Below are 5,989 nucleotides of genomic sequence, written 5' to 3'. Positions count from 1 at the left end.
TCGATGATTCATGATGAATTTCCGCTTCGTCATCCTCCTCGTCATTTTCTGAACTGGGAGGAGTGGGACTCTTTGACCTTATTGCCATCTTCTTAATCTTCTTTGGTTGAGAAGAATCTCCTTTCTGGGACGTTCGCTTCTTGGACTTATCATCACTTGTAGTCTCTTCTTGGTAGTAGTTCGTTTCCCTCGGTTTCCAGGCTTGTCCACAGCATCCAGGGCAGCCTGTTGTTCAGGAGATAAGACTCTCGGTTCCTTGGGGGGAAGCTTGCGATAAGTTGCCATGACTTTACTCTCGACTGTAACACACCGATACATTGTCTCCGGGATAGAGCCAATGTGAGGGAACTTCGTAGGATCGGAGATTATGATTTTCTTGGTGTGAAACGTGGTAATAGACGCAACTAAGGCATTCTTCATGACCGGAATTTCCAAAGAATTAATCGCCCTTCGTGTAATGAGAGTCCATGATCGACCACATGAAATTTCAGAATGCCTCGTATAAGTGTTGAGGCTTTGCACCACTTGAGACCAGATAATCGACCCATAATCGAGATTGATACCATTGTAAAGATCGTATAGAAGGGTTAGAAAACCCTTGCTGGTGCCATCAGAGCTACCACTCCTCTCCGCCAAACTCTTGATGAGAAAAGTAAGCAATCCATTCCATGGGGATGGTAAGCATGACTTCTTAACCTTTGTAACCGTGGTTAGCACACCATTTTATCCCATCTCGTAGAGCATCGAGAACAGTTGAGTAGTAGTGATGAAGTTTGGTGAAATCACAGACGAGTCCACTGCAAGGTGCAAAAGGGAACAAAATCTCCCTTTTGAAATAGAAGCCTTTTTAGAATGGATTTGAAAGTAGATTCATTCCTTGTTCTTGTCATAGGAGGCAGTAGAGTAAACTAGTGATAGAAGTGACATAGGAACAGCTTCCATCTGTGTTAGGGCTATAACCAAAGGTGAATATTTCAAACATTCAACCACTTGTAGCAGATACGAATCATACAGAAACGGATTAAGTTCAATAATCATATTCTGATTTGGCTTGATGGAGAGCAATGGGGATGAAGCTTTTTGATCGTGAGCCGATGAAGAAGTCGCCATTGTTGATTGAATGAAGAAGCTGAACAGTTGTGAATCGCCGTGTAGATATAGAGACTTTGTTGCAGGTGAAAGAGACAAATGGAATTAGAACTCCTTTATATACCATTGCCAAGAGAGAGAAAGAATCGTCATCATATTGATGAGATCACTGAAACGTCGCCTGAAAAAGCACGATATGATAGGTTGGTTTCTCCCAGATATACGTCAGCACGCGTGGTTTAAGTAACCGTTCAAATTCACGTGCCTAAAATCTTATCCTCAATCGTTGTTTGAAATTCAGCTTCTCTCCAAAAATAAACAAAAAATCGAACCAACAGCAACCAGAATGTAGGAAAACAAAAAAAAATATGTGCAATAGGGTGACAAAAGATAAAGAAATAAAGCAAAATGTGTATGGGATGTGAGTGATGTCTTATTAGAAGACATGAAGCAGATGATTCCGGGCAAGAATCACTTCCTTCAAAGTCATGAGAGACTTGAAGTGCTTGTGTGGTTTCCCGGAAAAATACAATCAATTGTTTATAGAGAAACATGGAAAGGCTTCTTTTAATTTGTAGGCTAAGGGTAGCTTATCGTCAACCGAACATCAATTCTTAACATAAGATTGATCGTTGGTAGAAGTACTTGTGAGACTGATGTGGCATGTTGAACAAGTAGGCAGGATATAATTTATAGTGACTAAAGAAGTGATAGAAATCCAAAAAAAAATTGTTTCCTTTTGGGAAGAAAGGCCTTGGTGTTACACGATTTCATAAAGGACCACGCAAAAATAAAAGAGATTTCAATAGGTACACAGTAAGAGCTTGAATATAATAGTTCACCGTCAATGCATTGTAGGTGTTGAACTTTGGGTTTCACTCAGCACGTGGTATACGTATCTAAGATCACAAACATAGATTTTATGCAACCATAAACCTCATTGGTAAGCACCGAGAGTCTCAAGGGTTACAGTGGTGAACCGAAACTTGATGGAGAATAGAAGGAGGATGGTTTTAAGAATCGAAAGTACCTCTGCTATATAAATATGACAAAGTAGAAAACTCTTAACTCATATGAGAAGAGTAAGGTAGCTCTTGACTTGAGTTAAATGTAGCAGCCTGATTGGGAAGAAACGATAGGTATACATCGAATCATTAAGGCCTTACTCTTAGTCATAGCATCTTTGGTCAACATGCAGCAACACGCTTCTAGGGACCCTTAACTAGTTCAAATGAAAGAAAAAAAACCATACCAGCCTTAGCTCCAAATGTTGTTGTACTGACATACTTGGGACCTATGTAAAAGAACAAGCAAACAAACACACCACACAAACAAAACAAACAAACCAAAAATAAAAAATAAATAAATAAATAAAATATTTTTGAGGTTTTGAGATTTTCTGAAAAATAATAAAAACAAAGAAATAGAAAAAAAAATTGGATTTTTGAAGTTTTGAAATTTTTTGAAAAAAAAACAGAAAGAGAAACATAAAGTAGCATAAAACACCCAAAAAATATAGTTAATAGTATAAACAAAATGTACAACCGAAACCTTATCTTAAAATAATGAAGCGAAATAAGCCGAGCGTTCGGTTCATTTCGATTCAATAAAATTTTAGAGCCGAAATAGACCGAGTGTTCGGTTCATTTCGGTTCCCAAAAATTATGGAACCAAGATAGACCGAGCGTTCGGTTCATTTCGGTTCTTGAAAAATCCGGAACCGAAATAGACCGAGCGTTCGCTCTATTTCGATTGTCTAATTTTTTAATGAGAGATTTGAGGATTCGGTACCGACTCTACTTCCATCATACCAAGGCCTTGTAATATTTTATTGAAGCTTGCTTCAGGTAAGGCTTTAGTGAATATATCTGCCAATGGATCAAAGGACCGAACAAAATGCACTTCCACGTTCCCATCTTCTACATGGTCCTTGATAAAATGATATCTCAGTGCTATATGCTTTGTCTTTGAGTGTTGCACTGGATTGTGACATATTCTTATTGCACTTTCGAAGTCACAATAGAGTGGAATCTTCTTCATACTCAGCCCGTAATCTCTTAGTTGACTTTGAATCCATATTACTTGTGAAGTACAAGATGCCGCAGCTATATACTCAGCTTCGGCTGTTGAAAGTGACACACAAGTTTGCTTCTTGGACTGCCAGCTAACAAGTTTACCGTCAAGGAATTGGCATCCACCTGTAGTGCTCTTTCGGTCTAGACCACATCCTCCAAGATCAGCATCAGAAAAAGCTTGAATGAAGAATCCAGATCTAACAGGGTACCAGAGACCGAGAGATGAGGTTCGCTTAAGGTAACGGAAAATATTTTTCACAGCCACCATGTGAGGCTCTCTTGGATTAGCTTGAAACCTGGCACAATAACAAACAGAAAACATTATGTCCGGTCTACTAGTTGTTAAATACATAAGGGACCCTATCATTTGTCAATATAGTGTTATCTCAACATCAGGTTTTTCCAGAGAATGTGTTAAATTAGTTCCAAATGCCATAGGAACCATCACTTTCGAATCTCCCATCATACCGAATTTCGCCAGCAAGTTCTTTGTATAGGCCTCCTGGTTGATAAAGATACCTTCCGGTACCTGTCTAATATTCAAACCAAGGAAAAAGTTAATTGGACCCATTGTGCTCATTTCAAATTTAGTCTCCATCAACTTCCTGAATTCAGCCGTTAAGCTAGGATTAGTGGAGCCGAAGATGATGTCATTGACATAAATCTGAACTATCATTAGATGTTCGCCTTCTTTCTTTCTGAAGAAGGTTGGGTCAACCGAACCTTGCTTAAATTTTGACATTTTCAGAAAGCGAGTTAAAGTTTCATACTAGACTCTTAGTGCTTGTTTTAAACCATATACAACTTTATCCAGCACATAGCAATGATCAGGAAATTTCTCGTTCACGAACCCGGGAGGTTGCTCAACATACACCGTTTCTTCTAGTTCTCCATTCAAGAAAGCGCATTTCACATCCATTTGAAAGACTTCAAAGTTTTTATGAGCAACATATGCCAGAAAGATTCTAACAGATTCCAACCTTGCTACAGGAGCGAATGTTTCCTCATAGTCTATTCCTTCCTCTTGGCAATATCTTTTTACTACCAACTGAGCCTTGTTTCTAATAACATTCCCCTCTTTGTCCAATTTATTCCTGAAGACCCATTTCAAACCAACCACTGAAGCATCCTTTCGTGTCGGAATCAGCCTCCAAACTCGATTGCGTTCGAACTCATGGAGCTCATCTTGCATTGCTTGAACCCAATCAGAATGATAAAGTGCAGCATTAACCGTTTTCGGCTCGACCTTGGAGACAAACGAATTAAACATACATAATTCAACTTTAGAGAATAATGCAGTTTGTTTCGCTTTCAACTGAGAACGAGTAAGGACTTTCTCAGATGATTCTCCAATAATTTGAGCTTTGGGATGATCCTTGGTCCATTTCACTAAAGGAGGATAATTTGGGTCATAGGCTGGATCCAACTCTGCATTTACTTCCTCTTCAAGTTCTGATAGATCACCTTCGTCAGTTGCATTCTCTTTCTCCCCCTCGACTGGCGAAGTGTAACCTTTGTCAGAATCAGAGTTTTCATCCTTAGTGGGATTCAGATTCTCCCCCTCGATTGGTGTGACATCCCCAAAATCACGGCAAAAAAAGACCGATTTCATTTATGCTTTTTAAAATAATTTCAGAGTAAATCCTTTTTATTTAAAAGAGTTGCGGAATTTGTTCCCAAAACAAAATATGATAAAATAATATTTATCAAAGCATTTCATCAAGAGATGCATTTTCATTATATAATCAAAACTCGGGATGTCATGTTCCGATACAGACCATAAAGCATAAACGATAACATTGCAAATCATTCAACAAATATATACATATACAGACTTGTAAACAAAATAACTCGATGATTCATCCATCTTATGCCCTTGCGCCACTTCCTGTAATACAAATAAAACTGAGTGGGTCAGGCTTGGGAGCCTAGTGAGCATATAGGGTTTTCAACCCACAATAAATAATTATATTTAATTTCACCAACCAACAATAAACTGATTACCCATTCCCGTTATCCTCACTTTATGTCCCTAAAACAACATCTATCTCAAGGGACCTAATCTAGGATTTTCATCGGGATGGACATTACTGCTAATGGGTTTCCTCAACAATAGATATCCTAAAGGTAGCCATGAGGGGGATAGAGTACACCAATGAACACATCGTTCACAAAATCTAAAGGTTATGAACCTACTAGCGTTCCACAGGACTTTCTAGAAAGAGTCTGCGATCGTTATCCATACTCCGCTGAATAACTAGATCAACAACAACAACATCGTGGCCTCTCATCTGTTTATCACACATCAACTATCTACCCATGTTCTACCCAACATATTAGTAGATAAAAATATATATTTTTATACATAGTTTAAAACCTGTATAGCATTCTCATTCAATACATATTCCACATAACAGATGAGGCACACCCACATAACACGTATTTCATAGAGAATAAAATCATATCTATGAAATAGAAGAAAGTGAATATACATTCACACTTATAACAACAAAATATACACATAACACATATTTTATATAAAATACTTCATAATTATGCGTTAGAAGAAAGTAACTACACACTCACTTCATCAGAAGATGATCGGATAGCACTACGGCTTATAGAAGTAGTATTCTTCGGCAGATCTGAAAGATCTTCACAAAAACCGGACTCCTCGCGGGCAGAGCTTCAGCTCGGGAATCTTACTTCTCGGGATCTTCGGGGCTTCGGGACTTGCTTCGAGGCTAGGGAATGATACCGGGGCTTTGGGATAATTCTTGCAAGAAAAACGATGCAAAAACGCGAGAGAAAGGGAAGAAATGAGC

The sequence above is a fragment of the Lactuca sativa genome, chromosome 7 (genome assembly GCF_002870075.4).
Source record: "Lactuca sativa cultivar Salinas chromosome 7, Lsat_Salinas_v11, whole genome shotgun sequence".
NCBI classification, from domain to species: Eukaryota; Viridiplantae; Streptophyta; class Magnoliopsida; order Asterales; family Asteraceae; genus Lactuca; species Lactuca sativa.
The sequence above is the reverse complement of the archived record's forward strand: the minus strand, read 5'-3'. Positions refer to the sequence as shown.